Raw genomic sequence first — 19,712 nt, forward strand, 5'->3', positions numbered from 1 at the left:
TTATTTAATTTTATTTTCTTTGTAGTAGTTTTAAATACTTTAATTGTATATTTCTTTGTATTTTGCATATTTCTTTTTAGTTTCTCTCTTTTGTTTATTATGTACCAAGCACCTTACGCAGAATCTCTGCAATTTCGTTGTATCTTGTATACATTGACAATAAAGCATCCTAAATTCTAAATCTAAACTCAGATACATCTACAGTCCTATCATTCAACTAATAGTTGCAAAATCACTGACGGGCAGCAGAATATCAGTGTAAGCAGAGTAAGCAGAATAAATGCCAGAACTCTTCTTTTGCATCAATTTGAACAAAAAATATTAACATAAAGTATTATCGGTTCCAAAGAGAAATACAAAACCTGTGCTGATTAAAAAATTAAACGTGGGCGAAAAGATTGAATCCCAGATTTGGTGAGAATAAAGATAATTAGAGGTTTGTCGCCCACAATCTGTAGGCTGGACATTTTTTTGAATGGAAATGCATGAGTGGAACAAAGTGTCATGTAAATGCTGTTATTTTCTTTACCAGGTGAAACCAAACTTTTACTTCAGTTACAGTTAGCATCTAATATGTTCTTCTTTGGACCTGTCACATGTGTGTAGATATTTCTATATATTCGCTGACTAACAGCAGTACTATTTCTAAAATCCACATATTTCAACCAGCAGCATCTCACACATGGCCATTTAGTCATATTCATGGTCACACATTCTGGTTGAACTGGATCACTGAACATTCAAACAGAGTGACAGAGCAGTAGCCTAATGTGTTCAAAAATAGCTGTTAGATAACAACGAAAAAAAAAAAAATCCGGTGAGTCATCATCAGCGGGTCATTTCACATTTCAGGGGATTCCGTAAACAGACTTGATCCATCCATCACTCATGAAAGCAGAGGAAAGTAGATATTATGGAATTCTTTTGTGTTTACATCAGAGTCAATCACATGATAACTAGTGAAACTAACCCACTCAGATGAATCAGGAATATAGAAATGCAGAAATACTAACAAACATCAGAAGCAAATTAATGCATGAGTCCCTATAGCAGCTCTCTTATACTGCGCTCACACTAAACGCGAATAGAGCGTCGGGCGCGATTGATTTCAATGTTAAGTCAATGTAAAGACGCGTTTACGCGCGTCTGGAGGTTAATTAGCGCGGAGCGTTTGAAGCGAATTCGCGTCTGCCGCCCGATTTGAAAAATTTGAACTTTGGCGTCAATTCACGCCGCGTTAACAAATCGCGAATGCATTCAAAATGTTCAAGCGGTAAACTAGACGCGGTAGACGCGAATTTGACGCTCTATTCGCGTTTGGCGTGAACGCAGCATTAGTGCAATTGTACAAACGTCCAGCTTCAGCTGGTCCTTCATGTGTCTTTTTTGCTGTCACTTTTGTACAGATTTTTATCAAGTTAATGTCTAGAATCAAAGTGTTCAGCTATTATTTAGCCTTTCCCCTGATACAAAAACATTTGGCATTGCACTTTAGCTGTTTGTTTTGGTTAATAAAAAAACATGAACACACCATTTAGAAATATTTAACTGTAAACAGCATTAGCTAACTAAGGTGTTACATGAATGATAGATTTAGTAAGTCCATTGGCCACTTGTGACACACTGGTCCCATGTACTGAATATAAATAACAGTGTCCACAAACATATTAAGGTCTGGACAAAGAGACAGAAAATCATTGGTATACAATGTGGCAATGGACCCAGAATAGATCCTTGGGGTATACCTGCAGATACATGTAAGACTGTTGATTTATAATACAGTACTTGAGCATAATGTGTTCGACCTGATCAATATGATTCAATCCAATTCAATCTATCTGAAAAAAATAAATAAAAATAAAACATTAATTTAGACATTCAGAGGAATTAGGAATTCTGTGTTTACTTAATTCTTTGATTTCTTGAGGTCAAGAAACACCGCTCCAATAACCCCACCATTATCCAATGAAGACTTGATTTTTTCAATGAAGTAACAGTTGGCTCAGTTGAGTAGTTTGTTCTGAAGCCAAATAGCATTGGGTGCATGAAAAACAAGCTATTATTCAACTGATCAGTGATAAGTGACTGTAGAAAAAAAACCTCCTATAATTACAAGGAAATTGTGAATATCATCTTTTCAATGTAGGAACAATAACAGATGACTTCCAAACAAATGCTGAACAGTAAGGCTTTAAAATGGAAAGGTAACTTGTTTATTGTGCATTCATGCGCTAATCCAACAATGCATTCATCTAAAGTGTATCCTGAGGATCTGTCATGTTTCTACAGGAACGCGGGTATGAAAGGCTTTCAGGAATCATGCCAATGTTTGTAATTCCTCTTCAGAGAAGTGCGATTCACTTCCTGTGCACGCGAGTCACTTAATCATGAAGTAATCTAATGCAAATAATGGCCACCTAGAAAACCGGGAGTGTTCCTTGAAAGAGCTTTTTAAAAGCATTTCACCGTTTTACAGGAAAATCCAGATGGGTTTCTGTTTGTAACTTGATTCACTGGAATAATGAGACTGTTTGTGTATGTCTGTTTCTGCATCATGTGCAGGACTATTTGAAGTCAAACAGGTCTAAAGAATATAAATACTATATAATTCATCCATGAACTAGCTATACAACAAAGGTGCTTTTGTAAAAGAAGTGTTTTGATTAGTGAGTCATAGACGTGAAAAACACACACTTATGACTTGTTTCATAGAAACAGAAATCACAACATATTCAATCATGTAATAAATCAAAGTAGTAAGAGATGACCAATTCAAATTAATGTTTAGACAGCGCTATCTGAAACTACTGCATATTATTTTTTAAGTGAAGTTACCTTTATTTATATATTGCTTTAAACAAAAAGATTGTGTCAAAGCAACTGAACAACAATAATTAGGAAAACAGTGTGTCAATAATGCAAAATGACAATTAAAGGCAGTTCATCATTGAATTCGATGATGTCATCATTCAGCTCAGTTCAGTTTAAATAGTTTCTGTGTAATCATTTGCAATCAAGTCAACGATATTGCTGTAAATTAAGTGTCCCCAACTAAGCAAGCCAGAGGCGACAGCAGCCAACAGCGGTGACGGAATGGAGAAAAAAACCTTGGGAGAAACCAGGCTCAGTTGGGGGGCCAGTTCTCCTCTGACCAGACGAAACCAGTAGTTCAGTTCCAGGCTGCAGCAAAGTCAGATTGTGCAGAAGAATCATCTGTTTCCTGTGGTCTTGTCCTGGTGCTCCTCTGAGACAAGGTCTTTACAGGGGATCTGTATTTGTGGCTCTAGTTGTCCTGGTGTACGAACTGGATGTTATTCCAGAGTTGGTTATTGCAGAGTTTAGGTGCTAAATAGGAAAAGGATCTGCCGCCCGCAGTTGATTTCGATATTCTAGGTATTATCAAATTGCCTGAGTTTTGAGAACGTAGCGGACGTAGAGGATTATAATGTAAAAGGAGCTCATTCAAATACTGAGGTGCTAAACCATTCAGGGCTTTATAAGTAATAAGCAATATTTTAAAATCTATACGATGCTTGATAGGGAGCCAGTGCAGTGTTGACAGGACCGGGCTAATATGGTCATACTTCCTGGTTCTAGTAAGAACTCTTGCTGCTGCATTTTGGACTAGCTGTAGTTTGTTTACTAAGAATTTATAGAGCTGAGTATCATCAGCATAACAGTGAAAGCTAACACCATGTTTCCTGATGATATCTCCCAAGGGTAACATATAAAGCGTGAAGAGTAGCGGCCCTAGTACTGAGCCTTGAGGTACTCCATACTGCACTTGTGATCGATATGATACATCTTCATTCACTGCTACGAATTGATGGCGGTCATATAAGTACGATTTAAACCATGCTAATGCACTTCCATTAATGCCAACAAAGTGTTCAAGTCTATGCAAAAAAAGCTTACGCTGATTAATAGACTGAGAATAAGCGTAATGCTAGAGAGTTGCATCAGCCGATGTGATCGGGAAGTTCTCTGTATTGCTCGCATTATAAGGACATTATATGAGTAACGGACAGGTAAGTCCAGTGTTATTTGAATATTAATGTTATACTGCAAGTGTAGTTGTTGAAGATACTGTTTCTAAGTTTATTCATGTATATTAACATGACCTATTTACCGCACATGAATTACGCGCTGTATTATATGCTGTCAATCATTTGAAGTTAAAAATAGCGATCGATCACTGTGACTTGTATAAGTAGAAGATACTTTATGTTGTTTATTATTTATATCATTTATGTAACATTTAAGTGATCCATTTGCTAATTATTATTTTTATTTTGTTGTTCTAGAAAACCTTGTACATGTCCATCTATATTGATGCCAGAGCAATCATTAAAAGGCTATCATTGAGACAAGACTCTTAGTTCTCTGACAAGAATACTGTAGCGGTCAGTGCAAATCGATCCAGCTATAAATCCTAAATCAAACAAACACTAATAGAGAGATACAACCACGATCAGATGATAAGAGCAGATCATTTGTAACTCTAAGAAGAGCAGTCTCAGTACTATGATACGGTCTAAATCCTGACTGGAAATCCTCACATTTACCATTTTTCTCTAAGAAGGAATATAATTGTGTGGATACCACCTTTTCTAGTATCTTGGACAGAAAAGGGAGATTCGAGATTGGTCTATAATTAACTAGTTCTTTGGGGTCAATTTGTGGTTTTTTGATGAGAGGCTTACAGTTTTTCTCGATTGGTTTGGCTCATTTCTTGAAACCGAGATGACATTCTCAAAATAACATGGACAAATCTCCAAACCTCCTTGCAATTGTTCACAACAGAATGTCATTTTTCATTGGTTTTATCAAATTGCAAATGCTTTAGTACATGTCTCAAGTGACTCTGTGCTTTTTTTCAAATGATTATGTACAAGTAGCTACAGTTAGCACAATGAGCCCACATTTAGCACATTTTCCAAATAAATAGATCTTGCTGATCTAAACTGATTAGTTGATTTTTCAGTGAAATGGTTACTCTCTCCAAAACATATCAGCATGGTTTCATTGAGTAAGTCATCATATGCACAATTGTCTGTTCAACTGTCAAAATTAGTCAAAGATATAATACCATGAAAGAATTTCTTGGAACATTTGATAAATTTATGACAGTACTTGACAATCAATCAGCTTGGAGGTGGAGGGTGTATGAGCATCAGGCTCAAGACCAGAGGGCCCTGCTGCATGCAATGGATGCTGCATGTGAGGACATCACAGGGGATCAATGTAGGGGATGGTTGAGACATTCACGCCGTTTCTTCCCTCGCTGCATCGCAAGAGAAAATATCCGTTGCGATTTGGATGAGAATTTATGGCCTAACAGAGAGCAGCGCGTCGATGGCCAGGAGGATGAGGATGGTGGCCAGGAAAGAGAGGGTGACAATGGCGACCACTGAAAATATTACTGTACTATAGTTCTGAAACTTTATTTACAGTATGGTAGGCTAGAGTTTTTTTTGTTTTTTGTTTGTGTTTATAACTGTTCACATTTACAGAATCCTGTATATGTTTTCTTTTCACAGTATGTTCTCTAATGTTAACATTTCTTTGTACGAATAAAAATGTTTACAGTTTCCTTGAGTATGAGTGGTTTATTGGAGGCTGATTTTACTGTAAAATCTTTTAGTTTTATTCCTAGTGGTATTCTGTTGCTAGACCTGTGCCTCAGTGACAAAACGTCTAAGCATTTGGACTTGCAGTGCTTAAACAATGCCAAAGGTATAATGCATTTTGGGGGCATTGACTATTTATATGAGAAGGATATTTAGTTTTGACACATGGATAAACTGTTTTGGGAGAGATATGAGCTTTTGCAGGGGATCCATGGTGTTGTGCTAAACCATCCAGGTTATTTTGACAAAAGCACTAAATGAATGCACATGTGCCAAGGCAATTGAGAAGGATCTGTGCTATTTTGACTGTACTGACCTTTTATATGGGAAATGAATCTGCTTTTGAAGCATGGAAGAAGAGTTTGGGGAAAGATATTTGATTTTGCTAGTGAGCTATAATGTTGAGCAGAACTGTAAGACTGTTTGGCCAAATGACCTTATGGTTTTGAGAATGTCATCTCGGTTTCAAGAAATGAGCCAAACCAATCGAGAAAAACTGTAATAACAGCCAGTTTGAAGGTTTTGGGGACAAATCTTAATGACAATGAGGAATTAATAATAGTCAGAAGAGGATCTATGACTTCTGGAAGCACCTCTTTTAGGAGCTTAGATGGTTTAGGGTCTAACATACATGTTGTTGGTTTAGATGATTTAACAAGTTTATACAATTCTTCCTCTCCTATGGTAGAGAATGAGTGGAACTGTTCCTCAGGGGGTCTATAGTGCACTGTCTGATGTGATACTGTAGCTGACGGCTGAATGGTTGCAATTTTATCTCTAATAGTATCGATTTTATTGTCTAGTACAATGATTTAGAACAAATCCAGTACTAAACCTTACAAAAACCAAGATGCATTAACCTTATGAAAAATTAATGTTTTATTTTTGGGGTGACTGGCAAGGGGTTAAAAGAAGAAATCTATTGTAAAGTTTTAAAAGAAACATGAGTTATTTAATCAGATTGCTTTTTCCAGTAACTAGTAAAGTAGCACATTACTTTTAAATTGAGGAGAAAATATCTGAGTTACTTTTTCAAGTAAGTAACTCCAGTTACTTTTTTAGTGGCAGCTCTGGTGTTGCCATGTTGAGAGAAATCAGGAGTAAGTGCGGAGCGTTGTGTCTCAACATAAGTTTCTAGACTAAAAATTAACATGTATTTGTCACTTTTCACTATACAATTCGAGTTCCTTGGAGTTCTTGTTCTTAAAAATGAACATGTATTTGCTCAAAAACAGATTCCTCAAAATCATTAGAATCAGTGAAGCCTAAAGCCACTGAACCTGTAATGATTAAATGTTAAATAGCACAAATATCCTTTATGACTTTAATTAATTAATTGAATATATATTAATAATTAATATATTAATATATAATTTAATATATATTATCATTTACATAATATATTCGTATACTGTATATATTTATGTATGTATAAATACACAAAAATATACAATATATATTTTGAAAATATTGAATATTTATATTCATATAATTTATATTAAATTAAATTTATGCGTTTAGCAGACGCTTTTATCCAAAGCGACTTACAGTGCATTCAGGCTATCAATGTTTACCTATCATGTGTTCCCGGGGAATCAAACCCGCAACCCTGCGCTTAATAGCGCAATGCTCTACCAATTGAGCTACAGGATATATAAATAAATTGAATATATAAACATTATAATATATATTAAATATTTATCTGAAATATATACATGCATGTGTGTGTTTTATATGTACATAAAAAATATACACATACAGTATATATAAACACAAATATATATATATATATATATATATATATATATATATATATATATATATATATATATATATATATATATATATATATATATGTCCCTGTTTTTCTTATTTGGTCCTTCCTGTTTCTGTCCTCATCATGTGAATTCGTCTCCAGTTGTGTTTGGTTAATTAATTTGTATTGTTCCCAGGTGTGTCCCTTTAATGTCTTCCCTATTTAGTTCTAGCCCGTTCTGTTCGCCCTTGTCTGGAATTGTTTGTGTGTACAGTGCTATGTGTGATTTCCTGTTTACTTTGGATTTATAAAAGACTTTGAATTGGATATTGCCTTTCCTCGCTCCGTGCTTCTCACAGTAGCACCCCATCACATATGTATTATGTAAACAAAAACTTTTATTTTAGATGCGATTAATCATATGACAGCGCTAATTATCTTATTAACCAATGACTACTGACCTTCGATGATCCAACCATGCTAGTAAACAAAAATCACTTTACATAAACATAACATTTGTGGTTTATTTTTAATTTTTTTTATTGCTGGAGAGTGTTGAACTGTGTATTTTTCCTGTGTCAAATTGAGCTTTATTGTCATTCTGCTACATGTCTGGAACGAAATGTCATGCATCGCAGGACCGCGGTGCTACATAATATACAGCTGCATCTAAATAAATTTGAATATTTAAATGTTGTGGAAAAGTTAATTTATTTCAGTTATTCAACTCCGATTGTGAAACTCGTGTATTAATAAATTCAATGTACTCAGACTGAAGTAGTTTGAGACATTGGTGGTTTTAATTGTGATTATTTTGATTGCTGTCTGACAGTTGTCCAGAAGACAATCATTGACACCCTTCACAAGGAGGGTAAGCCACAAACATTCAGTGCCAAAACTCAGCTGCTGTTCACAGAGTGCTGTATCCAAGCATGTTAACAGAAAGTTGAGTGGAAGGAAAAAGTGTGGAAGAAAAAGATGCACAACCAACCAAGAGAACCACAGCCTTATGAGGATTGTAAAGTAAAATTGATTCAAGAATTTGAGTGAACTTCAAAAGGAATGATCTGAGGCTGGGGTCAAGGCATCAAGAGCCACACACACAGACGTGTCAAGGAATTTGGCTACAGTTGTCGTACTCCTCTTGTTAAGCCACTCCAGAACCACAGACAACATTAGTGTCTGTGTCTCATTACCACAATCGATAAAAAAACAACAACGAGTGCCTCTTCATGACGTATACTACAGGAGAGATTTGTACAATATACAGATCTAACATTTATCTGGCACAATTACCAGAAAACCTGGGGGAACTAATTAAAATAGCCTCTCTTTAGCAATAATGTACCTGCAAAGCAAAAATAACTTATTTTTTGTAAAAGCCAAATATAATGAAATAACTAGTAGTAAAATATCTAAGAAATGAATGTGACTAAAACAGTCCTATTATGATTAGTGGAAAATTTCAGGGAAATTGCTAGCGTGGAGAATTTAAAAAAATCCCCATTTTCTAACAGATAAAAGAGCTCTCAGAGGCTCTACAAGACATGAGTAAAGGCCCCGGTATACTTCAAACGAAATCTAATAACGAACTGATATGATGTCCTTTTTGAGTTTGTTTCCGTAGTTCGAAACAGCTCACCAAAGCGAACTTTCTGGGGGAGTTTGCTTTGGCTCCTAAACATGGATTCAGAGAAAGCATTTAATACTTTGTATACAGTAAATGAAATGCCAAATGAATAAACAATAACAAACCTTTGTTTTTATCAAAAGTAAATCATGACACCACATAAAATATAAAAAGGTTAAGCAATTTATCCAGTTCAATAAAATAAACAAACACTAATAAAAAAAAAGTAAACAATTGACTCCAATATGTTTTTTACACACATTATGCTAAGTTCTCAGACTATGAGCCATTCACACTTCCCATAAAGGAGTGATTATGGAATGGTTCTTTTGAATTGCAAACATGATACTTGACTTGGCGCGAGCTTCGTGACACGTTTACTTTAATCTACACCCTGCCTCCAGAGGTGCAGGGGTGTTGGAAAGTTCATTATTTTTTCTATATCTTTCATTGAGTTATTTTTCCAGCTATATTCTTTGTAACACCCAGGAATGTTTTCGTAAGGTTTAACTGCATGGAAAAAGAAGACATTTCTAAAGATGATGGGAGGGATTCTTGTTAGCCCAAACATATAGTGTCAATGATGCAGATTGCTGCAATATAAATGGCTCATGAGGACATTTATTACCCTGGTTAAATTACCTAAATGTTATCCAAATATTCCTTACAGTTGTTTAAAATGTCAACAAGACATTGTAACCCTTTACCATTGTATGTGGGAGTGTATTGAGATATATATATTTTTGGAAGAATACTCTTGCTATGATTTTGATGAACTGACTGATGGAAATGTTCCTTGTGAACCCAAATTGACTTTAGTTTGCTCCTGGGCAAGCAGGATATTGCTTTAAATGGAAGGTGATACAAGGTCCCTTCTCTATGCTTTGGATTAAAGAAATGAACTCAGAAAAGTTATCAATGACTTATTATTACAAATTAATGTACAAACAACATAAAAACAGTATTTTTCAAATATTTGTTAATGGCATATTTTTTACGAGTGAAGGACAGTGTTAATGGCCTTATTTGGCCTTATTCAGCATGTAACTGTCCCACACACAAACAACGTCACACACTCAACGGTGGCCTAACTGTCAGCCAACCACAGTTTGCTGATATTGCCATATTTGACCATTATTGTTTGTGTGTTTTTTTTGTGAGATTACAGTATGAACCAGAACTGTGATAAGAGAATGGTCAACAAGCTCTATCTCTATGCTGATTCTCCCACTATCTTCATGGAGCTCATGTCATCTCTCCCTCCTCTCACTTCCCCCTCAGTAGACACTTATGCTGAGAATTTTAGCCTCAGGATGTTCAATTATATCGACTCTGTTGCACCTTTAAAAACAAAGTCTCTGGGACAACTAAAACCCCATGGAGAAATAGTTCACCCACTGTAAAATTAAAAAGAGACTCCAAGAGAGCAGAAAGGAAATGGAAGCACACAAAGCTTACACTTCAGCATGACATCAATAAGACTCATTTGAAAATGTTAAATAATACAATGAGGTCTGCAAGAAAATCTTATTTTTTTATGTATTTAATTAATTGCAATTCGTTGATTGCAACAAAGATAACTGTAGATACTTATTCTACTCTTTTAATAGGCTACTTAACCCCTCAAAACGTCTCACAAGTGCAAAGTGAGTTGAGAGTTTGCAGAATTTTTTAATGAAAAAATGACTTCTGTAAGACTAAACAGTGCCAGCACTTGCTCCCTCTTGTAAGGTATCCAACTCTCCAGCTGGTCCGTTGTAATCTGTCTTCCTTCTCAGCTGACAGCTCCAGTACACTGATACAGGTCATATCACATTTAAATTCCTCTACCTGGACTTTACACCCATTACACATTAAATTTCTCAAAACTGTTGTGAACTAATCATTATCAGATATCCAGAATATCATTAAACAGTCCCTACAGCAAGGAGTTTTTCCAGATTTTTTTTAAAACAGCAATTGTTAGGCCACTGCTGAAGAAAAGTTATCTTGAGTATTCTGTGCTCAGCAATTACAGAACAATATCTAATCTACCTTTTCTTGGTAAATAATTGAGAAAAAAAAAAAATATATATATATATATATATATAAAGCATCCATACAGCTCAATAACTCTGTCAATGCAAATGATACTTTCAGTCTGGTTTCTGGGTAAACCACAGCACAGAAACAGCTTTGATTAAGGTCTTTAATGATCTGCAAGTTATTCGGGACTTAGGAAACTTGGCAGTCCTTGTTGTTTTAGATCTGAGTGCTGCTTTTGACACCGCTGACCAATAGATTTTACTCGACCGACTTCAGATTTTGGTCGGTCTATCAGGTCCTGTCTTGGACTGGTTCAGATACTATTTAAATACACTGTGTTACACTGGGTACCTATACTTCCAGGCATTACAACATTTCTTGTGGTGTTCCTCAAGGCTCGATTTTAAGTAATTTCTTTATTTAACCTATACACGCTTCCTTTAGCTGGTGTGATTAACCAGTATAATATTTCATTTCACCAGTATGCATATGACACGCAACTCTATCTTTCACGTGCACCAGATGCCGAAAATTCAGTTTCCACACTATTTGACTATAGAGAGCATACAATTGTGGATGTCCCAGAAGTTTTTACACTTAAATAATGATAAAACAGAGATATAGCACAGAAACTGCACTTGTTAAAATTACAAATGACATGCTTCTTGCGTCAGATTAAGGCTGCATCTCATTGCTAGTTTAACTTGATCTTAGTGCTGCGTTTGACACCATAGATCATGTCATACTCATAGATCGATTACAAAACTATACAGGTATTCAAGGGCAGGCTCTAAGATGGTTTAGATTCTACCTGTCTGATCGCTACCATTATGTTTATTTAAATGTGGAGTCATCTCATTTATCACCAGTAAAATATGGAGTGCCACAAGGATCTGTCCTAGGTCCTCTTCTATTTTCATGGATGTACTGTTACTTCCTCTACAGTTAAAAATCTGGGTTTTATATTAGACAGCAACTTGTCAAAACAATATTTCCCATTTTACAAAAACTGCATTCTTCCATCTTAGAAACATTGCTAAGCTATCGAAACATGTTATCTCTTTCTGATGCAGAAAAGCTAGTTCATGCATTCATGACCTCTAGACTGGACTATTGTAATGCACTTCTAGGTGGTTGTCTTGCTTCTTCAATAAACAAGCTACAGGTCGTCCAAAATGCAGCAGCTAGAGTCCTTACCAGGTCAAGAAAATATGATCATATTACCCCAATTTTACAGTCTCTGCACTGGCTACCTATTAAGTTCCGTATCAGTTACAAATTATCATTACTTACCTATAAGGCCCTAAATGGTTTAGCTCCTGCGTACCTAACTAGCCTTCTACCACGTTACAATCCATCACGCTCCCTAAGGTCACAAAACGCTGGACTTTTGGTAGTTCCTAGGATAGCAAAGTCCACTAAAGGAGGTAGAGCTTTTTCACATTTGGCTCCCAAACTCTGGAATAGCCTTCCTGATAATGTTCGGGGTTCAGACACACTCTCTCTGTTTAAATCTAGATTAAAAACACATCTCTTTCACCAAGCATTCGAATAATGCATCTCTTAAATTGTGAGTGTAGTTGCATCTGATCAAATGTGCATTATTATTATAAACTAACAAATATTACTACAAGTGTGACTGCATCATATAATAATTATTAATTATTAATAATGTTCATCGTCTGGCTGACTACGTCTTGTCATATGCGCACAAGTCAAGTCAAGTCACCTTTATTTATATAGCGCTTTAAACAAAATACATTGCGTCAAAGCAACTGAACAACATTCATTAGGAAAACAGTGTCAATAATGCAAAATGATAGTTAAAGGCAGTTCATCATTGAATTCAGTGATGTCATCTCTGTTCAGTTAAATAGTGTCTGTGCATTTATTCGCAATCAAGTCAACGATATCGCTGTAGATGAAGTGACCCCAACTAAGCAAGCCAGAGGCGACAGCGGCAAGGAACCGAAACTCCATCGGTGACAGAATGGAGAAAAAAACCTTGGGAGAAACCAGGCTCAGTTGGGGGGCCAGTTCTCCGCTGACCAGACGAAACCAGTAGTTCAATTCCAGACTGCAGCAAAGTCAGATTGTGCAGAAGAATCATCTGTTTCCTGTGGTCTTGTCCTGGTGCTCCTCTGAGACAAGGTCTTTACAGGGGATCTGTATCTGGGGCTCTAGTTGTCCTGGTCTCCGCTGTCTTTCAGGGATGTAGAGGTCCTTTCTAGGTGCTGATCCACCATCTGGTCTGGATACGTACTGGATCCGGGTGACTGCAGTGACCCTCTGATCTGGACACAGACTGGATCTGGTGGCTACGGTGACCTCGGAACAAGAGAGAAACAGACTAATATTAGCGTAGATGCCATTCTTCTAATGATGTAGCAAGTACATAGGGTGTTATGGGAAGTGTTCCTGGTTCCGGTTTACCTAATTAATGCAGCCTAAAAATCCTTTAACAGATTTGGATAATAAAAGCATATTAGTATTTTATGTGTAAGCCAGGTTAAAGAGATGGGTCTTTAATTTAGATTTAAACTGCAAGAGTGTGTCTGCCTCCCGAACAATGTTAAGTAGGTTATTCCAGAGTTTAGGCGCCAAATAGGAAAAGGATCTGCCGCCCGCAGTTGATTTTGATATTCTAGGTATTATCAAATTGCCTGAGTTTTGAGAACATAGCGGGCGTAGATGTTTATAATGTAAAAGGAGCTCATTCAAATACTGAGGTGCTAAACCATTCAGGGCTTTATAAGTAATAAGCAATATTTTAAAATCTATGCGATGCTTGATAGGGAGCCAGTGCAGTGTTGACAGGACCGGGCTAATATGGTCATACTTCCTGGTTCTAGTAAGAACTCTTGCTGCTGCATTTTGGACTAGCTGTAGTTTGTTTACTAAGCGTGCAGAACAACCACCCAATAAAGCATTACAATAATCTAACCTTGAGGTCATAAATGCATGGATTAACATTTCTGCATTTGACATTGAGAGCATAGGCCGTAATTTAGATATATTTTTGAGATGGAAAAATGCAGTTTTACAAATGCTAGAAACATGGCTTTCTAAGGAAAGATTGCGATCAAATAGCACACCTAGGCTCCTAACTGATGATGAAGAATTGACAGAGCAACCATCAAGTCTTAGACAGTGTTCTAGGTTATTACAAGCGGAGTTTTTAGGTCCTATAATTAACACCTCTGTTTTTTTCAGAATTTAGCAGTAAGAAATTACTCGTCATCCAGTTTTTTATATCGACTATGCATTCCATTAGTTTTTCAAATTGGTGTGTTTCAACAGGCCGCGAAGAAATATAGAGCTGAGTATCATCAGCATAACAGTGAAAGCTAACACCATGTTGCGGCCCTAGTACTGAGCCTTGAGGTACTCCATACTGCACTTGTGATCGATAGGATACATCTTCATTCACTGCTACGAACTGATGGCGGTCATATAAGTACTATTTATACCATGCTAATGCACTTCCACTGATGCAAACAAAGTGTTCAAGTCTATGCAAAAGAATGTTGTGGTCAATTGTGTCAAACGCAGCACTAAGATCCAATAAAACTAATAGAGAGATACACCCACGATCAGATGATACGAGCAGATCATTTGTAACTCTAAGGAGAGCACAAACTGACAGTCACCACTTATAAGCTACTACTAAATATTGTAGAAACGTAATTTTCTGTAAAGTTGCTTTGGAATGATTTGTATCGTAAATGATGGTGACCTTAGGTTTAAAAAACATATTAGCAGTGTTGCTAAAATGGCATATTATCACCTTAGAAATATCTCCTAAGTATGTGACATTATCTTTCTTTCTGACAGTGAGAAACTTGTTCATGCACTGGTTACATCTAGACTCGACTACTGCGACAGTGTTTTTGCTTGGTAACCAAAGAGCTCTATTAAACATTTACAAAGAGTTCAGAATGCAGCTGCACAATTGTAAACTCACTCTAAAATTAGAAATCACATTACTCCAACACTTAGATCCCTTCACTGGCAGCCTGTATCATTCAGAACTGAATTCAAGATCCTATTATTAGTTTTTAAATGTCTTTGTGGAACTGCCCTTATATGTCTTTCTAATTTGTTAATTAAATATAATCCTGCAAGATCACTCCAAACATTTAACAGAAATTTGTTGGTTGTGCGTAAGACTTGTATTTTATTATTTTATTTTTTATTATGTGAGTTCATTGTTTGTGTTTGTTATTGTGTATTGTCTATCCTGTAAACTTTAATGGAAAAACAATATTTTTCTAACCCCATTGTCAGATATTTGTTCTCGTTTTAATAAAAAAAGACCTTAATTCTAAAACATTTATAGATGAGCTATTTGTCCCTATTAAATATTAATTTAAATCCTAAACTCCGTCTTATTGATCTCTCTGACTCACTGCACATCATTAACCCTGACCTGAATGTTTGGGCAAAGTGTTTGTTTTGGAGACGGAATCGAGCGCAGTGACGGGAATGAGCTTAGAAACACAAATCCAGTTCCAGACAGTCATTGTGTTGATTGTCATCCATGTCTGGAGCAACACAAACTTTCACTGTGAGAACATCAACATCCAATCAAAGCTACAACTGCACCTATAAAATCACAAACATACGAGGAAACAGTCTATTTACATAGAAACATTTTTATACAGCAAGTTTAAAATTGCTATAATATTTCACAGTTTTACTGTATATTTGATCAAAAAAATGCAGCATTGTTGTTCAGAAGAAACTTAAAAACCTAAAAAAAAAAAAAACATTTAAAAACATTAACAACATCGATGCTCTTATTTCCCTGTGTACTACCGTGAAACTGCTTTGAAATGAACCGTATTGTGTAAAAGGCTGCAGAAATAAATGAGAATGACTTGACATTCACATTTCTGCTTTTAGCTGATGTTTTCATCCAAAGTGCCTTAAAAAGAGGAAGAACATTATTTAAATCCAGAGCCGAAAGTATTCATAGAGTTAGACTAGGAAACAAGCTCCAGCAGAGAAGAAAAGAAGTTAGTCTTTAAGAAGTTTAGTCTATATGTGAATAATAAAGTGAAAAATAACCGTCTCTTTCAGAAGAAACACAACAGCGTCACTGGCCAACAACTGCAGACTTTCCAGACTCTGAGGACAAACCACACACTTCTGACGCGGGATATTGGGAAAATGACACAGAAGAAAACAGCACTTTCCCTCACTGCACTGGCCCTTAATCATGAGAAGTCTAATTTAATCCGTTCCTTTCAGATGCCAAGGATGAATCACTGCCACAGAAACCCACTGAAACAACAAGCGCCCAACAGCACACAATGCAGAATCACGGAGACACAGCGTAATATCCGCAGTTGTGGTTTAAGTTATAGTAATCTCTCTGCTGATGGTGACCTTTGACCTCTGGAGTCACAGATGTGACATCAGCGATCTTGCTGTCATTATTTACTGTACATTCAAAGGTGACTTCACTTTAGTGGAACATGGATGATATTTGACCAAATGTGTCTGTACTGTTGAAGCAAAGGATGTCCAAATGACCCGGGACTTTCCAAACAACTTCCACATGACACAAAAATAGACTTTGGACACAAAAATACGTGGAGTGACGTAAAAACCCACGTTAGAGAGGCTGAACTTTTCCAGTTGTGTTCCACTCAAGAGTAGAAAGTTACAGTTAATAAAAACAAAAACTAAAACTTTATTACAAAAATCCTTACTTTAAATCAATTAAATGCTAACTGGAATAAAATATGAAATATATATTTTAAAAACATTTTATTCCAGCTAGTTTTGAAGGCAACATTTAACTTAAGGTAATGAAATAAATAAAACAAATCAAAATTATTAAAAACGATATAGATGCTTAAAAACTGCAAACACTAATAAAAATACAAACACACAACAAAATTACTACAACTAAAACGAAAATATAAAAATTATGATTATACTTTTGTTAATATATTTTTTATAAAAAAAAACAAAACAAAAACTAAAATCTGTTCCACGGAGAAATACAAAACCTGTGCTGATTACAAGAAATCGTGGACAAAAAGATTGAATCTCAGATTTGGTGGTAATAAAAAATAATGAGGTTTATCAGCCACGATTTATAGGCGGGACATATTTGACTGGAAATGCATGGAAGTGGAACAGAGTGGGGAAAATATTCCAAAAAGAAAACAACAAGTATCTCAATTTCATGGAAGTGTTTATAGCCTTTTTAAGAACAGCCAGTTCGTTTTATTCTAAACAAGAATTTCCAGAAAAAAGAACATCAGCTGTGTGTCTAAATGGCAGAGAAACTAACGGAAGAGGCTTGGTCGTGTTTCTCACTGCTGAGAGGAAGTGTCAGGATTCGCTCCAATAAACCAGAAGAAACACAATGAAGGCATTGATTGACCTCAGGCTTCCTGCAGCGCATTCTCTGGAAACATCACACTGACTCTGAGTGAAGTCACTCCTGAGACACCTTTACAGGAAGAAGAGCACACACACACACACTCACACCCACGCACACACGCACACTCACACACGCACACTCGCGCACACACACACACACACACACACACACACACGCACACACTCTCACACACACACACACGCACACACACTCACACCCACGCACACACGCACACTCACACTCGCGCACGCACACACACACACACACACACGCACACACTCTCACACACACGCACACACACACACACACACACACACACACACTCTTACACACACTCTCTCTCACACACACACACACACACACACTCACACACACACACACGCATGCACGCACGCACGCACACACACACACATAAGCACTCACACACACACACACACACACACACACACACACACACACACACACACACACTCTCACACTTTCACACACACACTTTCTATTAGAATAAAACAAACATAACCCCAGGTATTTATTCACTACAGTGGCTAAATTAACAAAAAAAAAAAAAACTCAACAAGTGTTGACATTTCCCAACACCACAGCAGTAATGACTTTATGAACTACTTTACTTCTAAAATTGATACTATTAGAGACAAAATTGCAACCATTCAGCCGTCAGCTACAGTATCACATCAGACAGTGAACTATAGACCCCCTGAGGAACAGTTCCACTCATTCTCTACTATAGGAGAGGAAGAATTGTATAAACTTGTTAAATCATCTAAACCAACAACATGTATGTTAGACCCTATACCATCTAAGCTCCTGAAAGAGGTGCTTCCAGAAGTCATAGATCCTCTTCTGACTATTATTAATTCCTCATTGTCATTAGGATATGTCCCCAAAACCTTCAAACTGGCTGTTATTAAGCCTCTCATCAAAACACAACTTGACCCCAAAGAACTAGTTAATTATAGACCAATCTCGAATCTCCCTTTTCTGTCCAAGATACTAGAAAAGGTGGTATCCACACAATTATATACCTTCTTAGAGAAAAATGGTATATGTGAGGATTTCCAGTCAGGATTTAGACCGTATCATAGTACTGAGACTGCTCTCCTTAGAGTTACAAATGATCTGCTCTTATCATCTGATCGTGGGTGTATCTCTCTATTAGTTTTATTGGATCTTAGTGCTGCGTTTGACACAATTGACCACAACATTCTTTTGCATAGACTTGAACACTTGTTGGCATCAGTGGAAATGCATTAGCATGGTTTAAATCGTACTTATATGACCGCCATCAGTTCGTAGCAGTGAATGAAGATGTATCCTATCGATCACAAGTGCAGTATGGAGTACCTCAAGGCTCAGTACTAGGGCCGCTACTCTTCACGCTTTATATGTTACCCTTGGGAGATATCATCAGGAAACATGGTGTTAGCTTTCACTGTTATGCTGAAGATACTCAGCTCTATATTTCTTCACAGCCCGGTGAAACACACCAATTTGAAAAACTAATGGAATGCATAGTCAATATAAAAAACTTTTTAGTGTTAATTATAGGACCTAAAAACTCTGCTTGTAATAACCTAGAACACTGTCTAAGACTTGATGGTTGCTCTGTCAATTCTTCATCATCAGTTAGGAACCTAGGTGTGCTATTTGATCGCAATCTTTCCTTAGAAAGCCACGTTTCTAGCATTTGTAAAACTGCATTTTTCCATTTCAAAAATATATCTAAATTACGGCCTATGCTCTCAATGTCAAATGCAGAAATGTTAATCCATGCATTTATGACCTCAAGGTTAGATTATTGTAATGCTTTATTGGGTGGTTGTTCTGCACGCTTAGTAAACAAACTACAGCTAGTCCAAAATGCAGCAGCAAGAGTTCTTACTAGAACCAGGAAGTATGACCATATTAGCCCGGTCCTGTCAACACTGCACTGGCTCCCTATCAAGCATCGTATAGATTTTAAAATATTGCTTATTACTTATAAAGCCCTGAATGGTTTAGCACCTCAGTATTTGAATGTGCTACTTTTACAATATATTCCTCTACGTCCGCTATGTTCTCATATCTCCTTTTCCTATTGGTGCCTAAACTCTGGAATAACCTACCTAACATTGTTCGGGAGGCAGACACATTCTTGCAGTTTAAATCTAGATTAAAGACCCATCTCTTTAACCTGGCATACACATAACATACTAATATGCTTTTATTATCCTAATCTGTTAAAGGATTTTTAGGCTGCATTAATTAGGTAAA

This window comes from Carassius carassius, chromosome 25, assembly GCF_963082965.1.
Source record: "Carassius carassius chromosome 25, fCarCar2.1, whole genome shotgun sequence".
In the NCBI taxonomy this organism is placed as follows: domain Eukaryota; kingdom Metazoa; phylum Chordata; class Actinopteri; order Cypriniformes; family Cyprinidae; genus Carassius; species Carassius carassius.